Genomic DNA, 14044 nt, shown 5'->3' with positions numbered 1-14044 from the left:
GTACTGGGGACCCTCTCTCATATGACAGTATTTTAAAATACTTTGAAATCCATTGCAAACATGAAGCCATGCAAACAGAAGATGATTTTATTGGCACTGTTTAACTTGGGGAGATGAGAGCGCTTCATTCCTTGCGATTGTTGTGTAACCCAGGGGAGCAGAATTGCAAAAAGCAGATCAATTATTGAAAAGCCGTTGATCTGTGCGTTTCCATTTGAAACTGCAGAGTTCTGAGGCAGCACATTTCCCAAACTAGTCCTTTAAAGGTTGTTGGTGTTTAACACAGTGACTCAATCATTCAGCTAAAGCAATTGCAAAGAACCCAAAACCCTATATACGTTAAACCGTGTGCATGTTAAACTCTGTACAAGTTAAACCGTGTGCATGTTAAACTCTGTACAAGTTAAACCGTGTGCATGTTAAACCGTGTACATGTTAAACTCTGTACAAGTTAAACCGTGTGCATGTTAAACTCTGTACAAGTTAAACCGTGTGCATGTTAAACTCTGTACAAGTTAAACCGTGTGCATGTTAAACTCTGTACAAGTTAAACCGTGTGCATGTTAAACCGTGTACATGTTAAACTCTGTACAAGTTAAACCGTGTGCATGTTAAACTCTGTACAAGTTAAACCGTGTGCATGTTAAACCGTGTGCATGTTAAACTCTGTACAAGTTAAACCATGTACAAGTTAAACCATGTGCATGTTAAACCGTGTACACGTTAAACTCTGTACACGTTAAACCGTGTGCATGTTAAACCGTGTACACGTTAAACTCTGTACAAGTTAAACCGTGTGCATGTTAAACTCTGTACATGTTAAACTCTGTACATGTTAAACCGTGTGCATGTTAAACCGTGTACACGTTAAACTCTGTACAAGTTAAACCGTGTGCATGTTAAACTCTGTACAAGTTAAACTCTGTACATGTTAAACCATGTGCATGTTAAACACATGTGCAGACCTTAAAACAAATGTCCCAAACACCTAACAGTTTTCCTAACACCCTGGACTTCATGCAGCAATTCCCAGCCCCAGACACAAACTTTCCAATAAATATTCACAAACTAGGGATGAGAAACTTATTAATTAGTCACAGCTGCAAACATGAATAAACACTCAAGAAGCCCTTTGTTTTTTTTGCCGAGCTCAGTGCTGCTAATATTTTTGTGTCAGGATCACAGTGCCAGTGTGTTGTTCAAGGTCCTCTCTCAACAATGCTCCGAATCAATGTACCAATGGGATATGTTGCTATAGGGCTAGCTTTACAAATGTGTGCTCCCAACAGGGAGCCTCGCCCGCAGGGTGTATATATCGGGAAATCGCGGGTGCGCTGCATACAACGTATTTTAAATTGATTCTCGGAATATGAGCGTCGCTGGCAAGGCCGGCATTTATTGCCCATCCTGAGAAGGTGGTGGTGGGCCTTCTTCAAACTGACTGTCTTGCTAGACCACTTCAGAGGGCAGTTAAAGAATCAACCAAGTTGGCGCGGGACTGGAGTCACATACGGGACAATCTGGGTAGGATGGCAGGTTTCCTTCCCTAAAGGGCAAGTAAACTAATTGGCTTTTTTTTTAATGATAATCTGACAACTTCACGGTCACTTTTATCGACACCGGCTTTTTTTTTCCACTATAATTTTTAAACTGAATTTCAATTCTCAAACTGTTATGGTGGGATTTGATCTCACATTCTCTGGATTACTAATGCAGTAACATAACTACCACACTCTCATACTTCCTGATAAGTGTGAGTAGCGAGTGAGATTCCTACCGAGAGCACATATTATCTGTAAATTTGGCCCGTACATGTTAATATGGCTTTTTCACTTGATCAACAGATACTGGGATAGTCCTGATTCTTAACTCCCTGCCTTTCTCTCCATGGACAGCGGGAAGAGAGGAATCTGGTGACTGCTTAGCTGGGCGAGCCAGGAATGGAAACACAGAGACACGCACACAGCAACGATTTATCAAGGACCACAAGTGATGACGGGGTGGGTCACAAGGGACCACAAGGCTGTATGATCAGTTCCAGTGAACCGAGTTTATCAGAATCGAGGGCTAAAATTAACTAACACATTCTGCGGTGAAAGGTAACCAGTTTCACAGAATGGACATTTAATGTTTATCACAAGTGTAGCATAACAACAGCTCAGAACACGGATCATTACACAATGATGGTGCGCTGGGAGGACATTGTGAGACGAGGTCATATATAATTCACCACAAAGTTAAGACTTAAACATAAGTGAGGTGAAATAATGCTAATTTTCAGACAATGACTTCAGTCTGTCAGCCGTGGCTCAGTTGGTAGTACTCTCGCAACCTGAATCAGAAGGTTATAGGATCAAGTCCTGCTCCAGAGACTTAAGCATAAAACATAGGCTGACACTTCAGTGCAGCACTGAGGGAGTGCCATGGAACCATAACTCAGTATAGGTCACCATCTTCTGTGAAAAAGAGAAGTAGTGGAAGCCAACAAGTGCTTCCAGATAGTTATTAACTTGTGCAAATAGACAGGAGTCCTTCATCATGACACCACTCAGTATGCTGTTGTCAACTCAAGGCCGTACTGAGTTATCCTGCTACTTTACAGCGGTCAAACACCAAGGGTTCCACAATCAGCATTGTTTCAACATTTACCTCTGCTTCTCCCTGCTGCTAGATGTTGCAAAGGTCTTGCCCTCCATTGGCTGATGAATTGGTGAAGGCTCTTGAGAGTCTCGACGATGTATGATATCTGTCTGTCCAAGGTCTTGAGTTGCTGAGACTTTCCAGGAGCTGACCTGCCTCTCCTGTTCTTTGACTCCCGACATATTGATTTCCATGTTGAACAAATCCAGCAGGTGCACGAGGTGTCTGCATTACCTCAGCTACTTCACTGCCTTATGTATCAGGAAGGAGCTGAATCTTGTTAGGGCTGATGGTCCATAGGGACGAGCTGCCCCCTGGTGCCTCCCCAAGTGCCTGTGTCCTAACTTGCACCAAGCCCCACTCATCACCCCTGTGCTCGCTGACCAACATTGGATCCCAGATCCCGAACGCCTCCATTTTAAAATTCCCACCTCATAGAAACATAGAGACTAGGAGCAGGAGTAGGCCATTTAGCCCTTCGAGCCTGCACCGCCATTCAATATGATCATGGCTGATCCTCTATCTCAATACCATATTCCCGCTCTCTCCCCTTGATGCCTTTTGTGTCTAGAAATCTATCTAGCTCCATCTTAAATATATTCAGTGACTTGGCCTTCACAGCCTTCTGTGGTAGAGAATTCCACAGGTTCACCACCCTCTGAGTGAAGAAATTTCTCCAAAACTCAGTCCTAAATATTCTACCCCATATCCTGAAACTGTGACCCCTCGTTCTGGACCCCCCAGCCAGGGGAAACATCCTCCTTGCATCCAGTCTGTCTAGCCCTGTCAGAATTTTATATGTTTCAATGAGATCCCCTCTCATTCTTCTAAACTCGATTGAATACAGGCCAAGTCGACCCAATCTCTCCTCATACGACAGTCCAGCCATCCCAGGGAGCAGTATGGTGAACCTTCGCTGCACTCCCTCCATGGCAAGTATATCCTTTCTTAGGTAAGGAGACCAAAACTGCACACAATACTCCAGGTGTGGTCTCACCAAGGCCCTGTATAACTGCAGTAAGACATCTTTGCTCCTGTACTCAAATCCTCTTGCAATGAAGGCCAACATACCATTTGCCTTCCTAACTGCTTGCTGCACCTGCATGTTTGCTTTCAGTGACTGGTGTACAAGGACACCCAGGTCCATTTGTCCATCAACATTCCCCAATTAAATAATATTCTGCCTTTCTGTTTTTCCTTCCGAAGTGGATAACTTCACATTTATCCATGTTATACTGCACCTGCCATGTATTTGCCCACTCACTCAACTTGTCTAAATTGCCTTGAAGCCTTTTTGCATCCTCCTCACAACTCATGATCCCACCTAGTTTTGTGTCGTCAGCAAACTTGGAAATATTAAATTTAGTTCCCTCATCCAAATCATTGATATATATTGTGAATAGCCGGGGCCCAAGCACTGATCCCTGCTGTACCCCACTAGTCACTGCCTGCCACCCCGAAAAAGACACATTTATTCCTACTCTCTGTTTCCTGTCTGTTAACCAATTTTCAATCCATGCCAGTATATTACCCCCAATCCCATGTGCTTTAATTTTGCACACTAACCTCTTATGTGGGACTTTATCAAAGGCCTTCTGAAAATCCAAATACACCACATCCACTGGTTCTCCCTTATCTATTCTACCAGTTACATCCTCAAAAAACTCCAGTAGGTTTGTCAAACATGATTTCCCCTTTCATAAATCCATGTTGACTTTGTCTAATCCCATTGATATTTTCTAAGTGTCCTGTTATCACATCCTTTATAATAGACTCTAGCATTTTCCCCACTACTGATGTTAGGCTAACCGGTCTGTAGTTCCCTGTTTTCTCTCTCCCTCCTTTTTTAAATAGTGGGGTTACATTTGTCACCCTCCAATCTGCAGGAACTGATCCATAATCTATAGAATTTTGGAAGATGATAACTAATGCATCCACTATTTCCATGGCTACCTCTTTTAGTACTCTGGGATGGAGATTATCAGGCCCTGGGGATTTATCGGCTTTCAGTCCCATTAATTTCTCCAGCACTATTGTTTTACTAATACTAATTTCCTTTAATTCCTCCTTCTCACTAGTCCCTTGGTTCCCTAGCATTTCTGGGAAGTTATTTGTGTCCTCTTCCGTGAAGACAGAACCAAAGTATTTGTTTAATTGCTCTGCCATTTCCTTGTTCCCCATTATAAATTCTCCCGTTTCTGACTGTAAGGGACCTACATTCGTCTTCACTAATCTTTTTCTTTTTACATACTTGTAGAAGCTTTTACAGTCCACTTTTATGTTCCTTGCAAGTTTACTCTCATACTCTATTTTTCCCCTCATAATCAACCTCTTGGTCCTTTATTGCTGAATTCTAAACTGCTCCCAATCCTCAGGCTTGCTACTTTTTCTGGCAACTTTATATGACTCCTCTTTGGATCTAATATTATCCTTAATTTCTTTTGTTAGCCATGGTTGGGCTGCATTTCCTTTTGTGTTTTTGCGCCAGAAAGGAATGTGTAATTGTTGCAATTCATGCATTCGTTCCTTAAATGTTAGCCATTGCCTATCCACCATCATGCCTTTTAATGAAGCTTCCCAATCTATCACTCACTCCTCATACCTTCGTAGTTTCCTTTGTTTAGATTTAGGACCCTAGTTTTGGATTGGACTACTTCACTTTCCATCTTAATGAAGAATTCTATCATGTTATGGTCACTCTTCCCGAAAGGACCCCGCACAACAAGATTATTAATTAACCCCTTCTCATTGCACAATACCCAATCTAGGATAGCCTGTTCCCTGGTTGGCTCCTCAACGTACTGGTTTTGTGAGAGGAAAATCATGTCTCACAATTTGATTGAGTTTTTTGAAGGGGTAACCAAGAAGATAGATGAGGGCTGTGCAGTAGACGTGGTCTACATGGACTTTAGCAAAGCCTTTGACAAGGTACCGCATGGTAGGTTGTTACATAAGGTTAAATCTCACAGGATCCAAGGTGAGGTAGCCAATTGGATACAAAATTGGATTGACGACAGAAGACAGAGGGTGGTGGTTGTAGAGGGTTGTTTTTCAAACTGGAGGCCTGTGACCAGCGGTGTGCCTCAGGGATCGGTGCTGGGTCCACTGTTATTTGTTATTTATATTAATGATTTGGATGAGAATTTAGGAGGCATGGTTAGTAAGTTTGCAGATGACACCAAGATTGGTGGCATTGTGGACAGTGAAGAAGGTTATCTAGGATTGCAACGGGATCTTGATAAATTGGGCCAGTGGGCCAATGAATGGCAGATGGAGTTTAATTTAGATAAATGTGAGGTGATGCATTTTGGTAGATCAAATCAGGCCAGGACCTACTCCGTTAATGGTAGGGCGTTGGGGAGAGTTATAGAACAAAGAGATCTAGGAGTACAGGTTCATAGCTCCTTGAAAGTGGAGTCACAGGTGGATAGGGTGGTGAAGAAGGCATTCAGCATGCTTGGTTTCATTGGTCAGAACATTGAATACAGGAGTTGGGATGTCTTGTTGAAGTTGTACAAGACATTAGTAAGGCCACACTTGGAATACTGTGTACAGTTCTGGTCACCCTATTATAGAAAGGATATTATTAAACTAGAAAGAGTGCAGAAAAGATTTACTAGGATGCTACCGGGACTTGATGGTTTGACTTATAGGGAGAGGTTGGATAGGCTGAGACTTTTTCCCCTGGAGAGTAGGAGGTTTCGGGGTGATCTTATAGAAGTCTATAAAATAATGAGGGGCATAGATAAGGTCGACAGTCAAAATCTTTTCCCAAAGGTAGGGGAGTCTATAACGAGGGGGCATAGATTTAAGGTGAGAGGGGAGAGATACAAAAGGGTCCAGAGGGGCAATTTTTTCACTCAAAGGGTGGTGAGTGTCTGGAACGAGCTGCCAGAGGCAGTAGTAGAGGCGGGTACAATTTTGTCTTTTAAAAAGCATTTGGACAGTTACATGGGTAAGATGGGTATAGAGGGATATGGGCCAAGTGCAGGCAATTGGGACCAGCTTAGTGGTACAAACTGGGCGACATGGACATGTTGGGCCGAAGGGCCTGTTTCCATGTTGTAAACTTCTATGATTCTATATGATCTATCTTGTACACACTCCAGGAATTCATCCTCCACAGTATTATTGCTAATTTGGTTTGGCCAGTCTATATGCAGATTAAAGTCACCCATGATTACTGTCGTACCCTTGTTACATGCATCTCTAATTTCCTGTTTGATGCCATCCCCTCCATTACCACTACTGTTTGGAGGCCTATAGATAACTCCCACCAGTGTTTTCTGCCCCTTGGTGCTTCTTATCTCCACCCAGACTGATTCTACATCTTGATTTTCTGAGCCAATATCCTTTCTCACTATTGCTCTGATTCTATCTTTTACTAACAACACCACCCCACCTCCTTTTCCTTTTTTCTTGTCCTTCCTAAATATCGAATACCCTTCGATATTCAGCTCCCAGCCTTGGTCACCCTGCAGCCATGTCTCCATAATTGCAATTATATCATATCCGTTTACATCTATTTGCGCTGTTAATTCGTCTATCTTGTTATGAATGCTTCGTGCATTCAGATACAGTGGGCCCGATTTTACCAGGGGTGCGGGTTGTCGGCGGGTAGGCCAGCGGGCGCGGTGAAATTAGTGGGTTGCCCGCGCGATCGTAGCAGGCAACACACTAATTGGATTCACTTACCTGCTCCTCCGGGTTCCCCGATGCTGGTCTGCGCGTCGGGCGGGCTGCGCATGCACAGTAAGATCTGTCAGCTGGAGGCGCTCTATTTAAAGGGGCAGTCCTCCACTGACAGATGCTGCAACAAACAGCAAAAAATACAGGGGGAAGACTGCTCCCAGTTTAATGATGCCTCACCCCAGGTATCATTAGATGGGGTGAGGAGGAGGGGGAGGACAGAGATCTTCCCCCCGGCGGGCGGGAGGAAGCGGCCTACCTCTGCCACCAAGAAGGCCTGGCTCGAGGTGGCAGAGGGGGTCACCTGCGCCACCAACATATCGCCCACCTGCATACAGGGCAGGAGGCGCTCCAATGACCTCAGTCGGTCAGCCACAGTGAGAACATGTAGTCTTTCCCCTACACTCCGTCTGCCACAACACTGCCCCCACCCCACATCTCCTTCAGCACTGCCAACACTACTCTGTCACATCACCCCTCATACCCACTCAAACCCCATCCTCATCTTACCTGCACCTACTCACCTCGCCAGTACTCACCCCGCCACTACCACTCAACCCAATCCTCATACAATCTCATGGCTCTATCCCATACTCACCCTCTCGTGCATCTCTCTCACGGCCAGCCTCACTCAACCTGCCACCACCTGTGCTGGAGCCACAGGGCATGCATCACATATGTGCATTAGGCAGCGTAAGGCAAACGTGTCGTGAGCATGAAGGGGATGCACAAGGGTGTTTGAGGGTTTGTCATGGTTCTTACTTCTATTGAATTAAAGAACAACTCACATCACACATTATATTGGCACCACTACAGCCATGTCTTCGCGAATCCTGTCCGGTTTGTGCAATAATGGCCGCTCCTGGGTATCCCTATGAGGACCCACCACTGGTGCCACCCAGTGTGTCACTGCAGAGTGGGTGTAGGTGTATTTGCAGGGCTCTTCTGCGCAGACGACTGAGAGACATTGGGGATGTCCCCGGTTGCAGCCTGGAAGGCTGTGGAGCAGAAGTTCGGGAGGGCAGTGGTGACTTTGACAGCGACAGGTAGGAAGATGGTGCACGGGCCAGCCAGGAGCAGCTCGGCATGAGAGAGGCTGCAGATGTCCACGGCTACATGTCGAGTGACTCTGAGCCTCCGTGTGCACTGCTGCTCAGAGAGGTCCAGGAGGCTGAGCCTCGGTCTGTGGAACGTGTGGCGAGGGTAGTGCCCTCTGCGATGCATCTCTCTCTGCGGTAGTCCTCCCTCCTGCTGTACAGTTGGATGTGTCACAGCACTGTGTTGTGGAGCTCCACGTGTCAGAGGTGGACGGGGTGGATGGCGAGGCTGGTGAGGCTGGTGATGCTGTTCGCCCTCCGAGGAGGTCATGACTGCAGCTACGGCGGCCCCCATCCGCAAGATGTACATCTGAGGGGGTCCGCAAGGTAGGTACATGTCTCCGGACCCCGGTGTAAGTGTGCAGGTTGGTGACTTTGACCATCAGGAGGAGGGTGGTGGAGGCCAAACTTTGTCCCAAGTGACAGAGCGGCCTCCTGCAATGGCTGAGGGTCTCCCCCCCCACCTGTCAAATGGACCTTTGCAGCTGCCACAGGCTGACGGCTGCAACACGTCCATTTCAACTGGGACTGTTTCCCCCAGTGTGTGAAACAGTCCCATGTTTATCCAAAATCACACACAGTCCCTTAATCAGGTCAGTTAATGACCTGAACAAGCAAAGTAAATACACTCAAGTGGCATCCCGCTGGCTTTAATTGCCTGCGGGATTCCCACCAGCGGGGGCCACGCACGCACCCCCGCACGTCAGCGTGGAACCCGGAAGTGGGCGGGATCGAGGCGCGATCTGGTCCCGCACCTGGATTTCGGGATTTTCGGGGCCCCCCAGCCGAGAACGCACCCGATAGTAGGTGCTAAAATCGGGCCCAGTGTCTTTAGATTTGTCTTCTAAACATTTTTAGACACCTTAACATTTTTTTGTACTATGGCCCTATTTGTCTTATTACCATTTTTTCTTACCTGGACCCTATTTGTTGTCTTTTGTTTGTACGCTCTGACCCTTCCTGACACAATCTGGTTATCCTTCCCCCAATCACTTTCCTGCACTGCTTCTTTGTCTTTTCGCTTTAGCATTCTAGATTTCTCTCCACCGGGACCCTCCCCCACCCCCCCTCCCTTATTTAGTTTAAAGCCCTATCTACCTCCCTAGTTATTCAATTTGCTCGAACTCTGGTCCCAGCACGGTTCAGGTGAAGCCCGTCCCAATGGAACAGCTCTCTCTTTCCCCAGTACTGGTGCCAGTGCCCCACGAATCGAAACTCACTTCTCCCACACCAATCTTTGAGCCACACATTCATCTCCCTGATCCTATTGACCCTGTGCCAATTTGCTTGTGGCTCAGGTCATAATCCAGAGATTATTACCTTTGTGGTTCTACTTTCTAATTTAGTCCCTAGATGCTCAAACTCTCTCAGCAGAACCTTTCTCTTAGTCCTACCTATGTCGTTGGTACCTACATGGACCACGACAACTGGATCCTCCCCGTCCCATTCCAAGTTCTTCTCCAGCCCGGAGGAGATGTCCTTAACCCTGGCACCGGGAGCCAACATAGCCTTTGGGACTCATGCTCCTTACTGCAGAGAACAGTGTCTATCCCCCTAACTATACTGTCGCCTACTACAACCACATTCCTTTTTACTCCCCCTACTTGAACGGCTTCCTGTACCACGGTGCCCTGGTCAGTTTGCTCGTCCTCCCTGCTGTCCCCGCACTTGTCCACAAGGGTTGCAAGAACCTCAGATCTATTGGACAAGTGCAGGGACTGAGGCTCCTGCAATACTATCTCCTGGATCCCCGAACCTGCCTCACTCGCAGTCACACCCTCCTGTCCCTGACCACGTGCCAATTCTAAAGTATTTAATCTAAGGGGTGTGGCTGCCTCCTGGAGCAAAAGGTCCAGGTAGCTTTCACCCTCCCTGATGTCTCGCAATGTCTGCAACTCGGACTCCAGCTCCTCAACTCGGAGCCAAAGTTCCTCGAGCCGCAGACACTTACTGCAGATGTCGTCGCCCTGGACAAAAATGTCCACAAGTTCCCACATCTTGCAGCAGCAACATCTCCTGTTCTCCCATTATTTTATTTATTTAATTAATCAATTTAGTGTTAATCAAATTATTTACCTCGTTTAATTAGATTAATTAAATTAAGTTTAGTTTTTAAAATTTAGTTATATGCTATATGTTAACTTAAAACTTAGCCCACAGTCACTACCAATCACTTACCTGCCTCACCTGTGACGTCACACTGCAGTTTTCTCTTGTTGCAGGTCTGCTGCTTTTATCCCCACTCTCGGTCTGCTGCTGCTCATGTCCGCTGCCGCTCTACGGAAAAAGTTCGGAAAAGCAAGGCAAAGCAACATCACCTTCCCCCGATTCACCGAACTCCCACACTTACCAAACTCTCAAGCAGATCACTCTGTGCCTGCTGCACTCAGTGCCGGTTGCACTCACAGGCCTCGGTATTTCTACTGTTTGTCATGTTCATGACTTTGTCCCTCCCTAGCTCTGCAACCTCCTCCAGCCCTACAGCCCTCCGAGATCTCTGCGCTCCTCCAACTCTCAACTCTTGCACATCCACCACTCACTCCGCTCCACCTTTGGCGGCCGAGCCTTCAGCTGCCTAGGCCCTAAGCTCTAGAATTCCCTCCCTAAACCTCTCTACCTCTCTCTCCTCCTTTAAGACACTCCTTAAAACCTACCCCTTTGACCAAGCACATTAATCACCCATCCTAATATGTCCTTCTTTGGATCAGCGTCAATTTTTTTTTGATAATTGCTCCTGTGAAGTTGGGACGTTATTCTCACCCGACATCACTGATGCTTAGTTTCCAGCCGATGCACAGCATCAGGATTGTGAGCCCTGGCAGATTTTCTCACCCTGCTGTTAGCCTAGGATACTGAGGCCAATTGTAACATCTAACTAATGTTAGCTAACTCAGCACAGACCAGGAATCGAAACTGGGACCTTGCTGACCTGTATAGCTGGGTTCCACACAGGCAGTATCTTTCCCAAACTCTGTTACATCGAAACTGCAGCACAGAAACAGGTCATTCGGCCCAACTGGTCTATCCCAGCGTTCATGCTCCACATAAGCCTCCTCCCTCCCTACTTCATCTCACCCTATCAGGATATCCTTCTATTCCTTTCTCCCTCATGTGCTTATCTAGCTTGCCCTTAAATGCATCCATGTTATTTGCCTCGACTACACCTTGTGGTAGCGAGTTCCACATTCTCACCACTCTCTGGGTAAAGAAATTTCTCCTGAATTCCCTATTGGATTTATTAGTGACTATTTTATATTTATTACCTCTAGTTTTGGACTCCCCCACAAGTGGAAACATCTTCTCTACGTCTACCCTATCAAACCCTTTCATTATCTTAAAGACCTCTATCAGGTCACCCCTCAACCTTCTCTCTTCTAGAGAAAAAAGACCCAGCCTGTTCAGCCTTTCCTGATAAGGATTTCCTCTCAGTTCTGGTTTCATCCTAGTGAATCTTTTTTGCACCCTCTCCAATGCCTCTATATCCTTTTTATAACATGGAGACAGAACTGTGTACAGTTGTGGTCTAGCCAAGGTTCTATATAAGTTTAACATAACTTCTTTGCTTTTCAATTCTATCCCTCTAGAAATGAAGCCTAGTGCTTGATTTGCCTTTTTATGGCCTTGTGTTGGGGAATTGGCGATTTGAAGGCAGGCTCTTGTTTTTGGGTTGATGACTCTCAGTGTCACTGCTAAGTAAATGTTGCAGTAACAGCACCATAATCGGTTCAGGCCTGTATATGTGCACTGACACAATTAGGTAAGAAATTGTAAAAGATTCATTGTGCATGCACTGCGTTGAGCCCATGGCGTCACATTATAACATCAAGAACTGTATGTTGTGTTTGAGACTGAGCCAGAGGTAAATTGGTTAGAGAATCAGAAAATAATGCTATTGATTCCTCCTTCTCACCATATCCCTCAACCCCACCTACCCACCTTCTCCCAAAATCCCTTAATACTATCTACCAGCACAGGCACGATAGGCCGAATGGCCTCCTTCTATGCTGTGAGATTCTGTGATTCAATGATTCTACTCACCATCATTGGAAATAGGCTGTGATTAGGGCTGCTGATAGAGCCCCCAGACACCCGCCCCCAGACGCTCGCCCCCAGACGCTCGCCCCCAGACACCCTCCCCCAGACGCTCGTCCCCAGACACCCTCCCCCAGATGCTCGCCCCCACACACCATCCCCCAGACGCCCTCCCCCAGACGCCCTCCCCCAGACGCCCACACCCGCCCCCAGACACCCTCCCCCGGACGCTCGCCCCCAGACACCCTCCCCCAGACGCCCTCCCCCACTCACCCTCCCCCACTCACCCTCCCCCACTCACCCTCCCCCACACACCCTCCCCCAGACGCCCTCCCCCACTCACCCTCCCCCAGACGCCCTCCCCCACTCGCCCTCCCCCAATCGCCCTGCCCCACTCGCCCTCCCCCACTCAGCCCCCCCACAACTCGCCTCCCCCAGACGCCCTCCCCCACTCGCCTCCCCCAGACGCCCTCCCCCACTCGCCTCCCCCAGACGCCCTCCCCCACTCGCCTCCCCCAGACGCCCTCCCCCACTCGCCCTCCCCCACTCGCCCTCCCCCACACGCCCTCCCCCAGACGCCCTCCCCCACTCGCCCTCCCCCACTCGCCCTCCCCCACTCGCCCTCCCCCACTCGCCCTCCCCCACTCGCCCTCCCCCACACGCCCTCCCCCACACGCCCTCCCCCACTCGCCCTCCCCCACTCGCCCTCCCCCACTCGCCCTCCCCCACTCGCCCTCCCCCACTCGCCCTCCCCCACACGCCCTCCCCCACTCGCCCTCCCCCACTCGCCCTCCCCCACTCGCCCTCCCCCACACGCCCTCCCCCACTCGCCCTCCCTCAGACGCCCTCCCCCACTCGCCCTCCCTCAGACGCCCTCCCCCACTCGCCCTCCCTCAGACGCCCTCCCCCACTCGCCCTCCCCCACTCGCCCTCCCCCACACGCCCTCCCCCACACGCCCTCCCCCACTCGCCCTCCCCCACACGCCCTCCCCCACACACCCTCCCCCAGACGCCCTCCCCCAGACGCCCTCCCCCAGACGCCCTCCCCCAGACGCCCTCCCCCACTCACCCTCCCCCAGACGCCCTCCCCCACTCGCCCTCCCCCACTCGCCCTCCCCCACTCAGCCCCCCCCCAACTCGCCTCCCCCAGACGCCCTCCCCCACTCGCCCTCCCCCACTCGCCCTCCCCCACTCCCCCACACGCCCTCCCCCACTCGCCCTCCCCCACTCGCCCTCCCCCACTCGCCCTCCCCCACTCGCCCTCCCCCACACGCCCTCCCCCACACGCCCTCCCCCACACGCCCTCCCTCAGACGCCCTCCCTCAGACGCCCTCCCCCACTCGCCCTCCCCCACTCGCCCTCCCCCACACGCCCTCCCCCACTCGCCCTCCCCCACACGCCCTCCCCCACACACCCTCCCCCAGACGCCCTCCCCCACTCACCCTCCCCCAGACGCCCTCCCCCACTCACCCTCCCCCAGACGCCCTCCCCCACTCGCCCTCCCCCACTCGCCCTCCCCCACTCGCCCTCCCCCACTCGCCCTCCCCCACTCAGCCCCCCCCCAACTCGCCTCCCCCAGACGCCCT

The 14044-nt window shown here is 49.4% G+C and overlaps 1 long non-coding RNA gene across 3 annotated transcripts in view; it reads left to right on the top strand.

Moving 5' to 3' along the window:
* The window catches only part of LOC137341347 (uncharacterized), a 58933-nt gene that overhangs the window by 3351 nt on the left and 41538 nt on the right, over window positions 1-14044 (top strand). For 2 of the 3 annotated variants that reach the window (XR_010967007.1, XR_010967005.1), the window contains exon 3: window positions 1896-2099. This is a non-coding gene — a long non-coding RNA (uncharacterized lncRNA). Of the gene's footprint in view, window positions 1-1844; window positions 2100-14044 lie in introns of all 3 variants that reach the window. The other variant, XR_010967006.1, reaches the window with a different exon arrangement.

This window comes from Heptranchias perlo, chromosome 23 (genome assembly GCF_035084215.1).
Source record: "Heptranchias perlo isolate sHepPer1 chromosome 23, sHepPer1.hap1, whole genome shotgun sequence".
Lineage (NCBI taxonomy): Eukaryota > Metazoa > Chordata > Chondrichthyes > Hexanchiformes > Hexanchidae > Heptranchias > Heptranchias perlo.
Note: the sequence above shows the minus strand (reverse complement) of the source record. Positions and strands in the feature narration are given on the sequence as shown.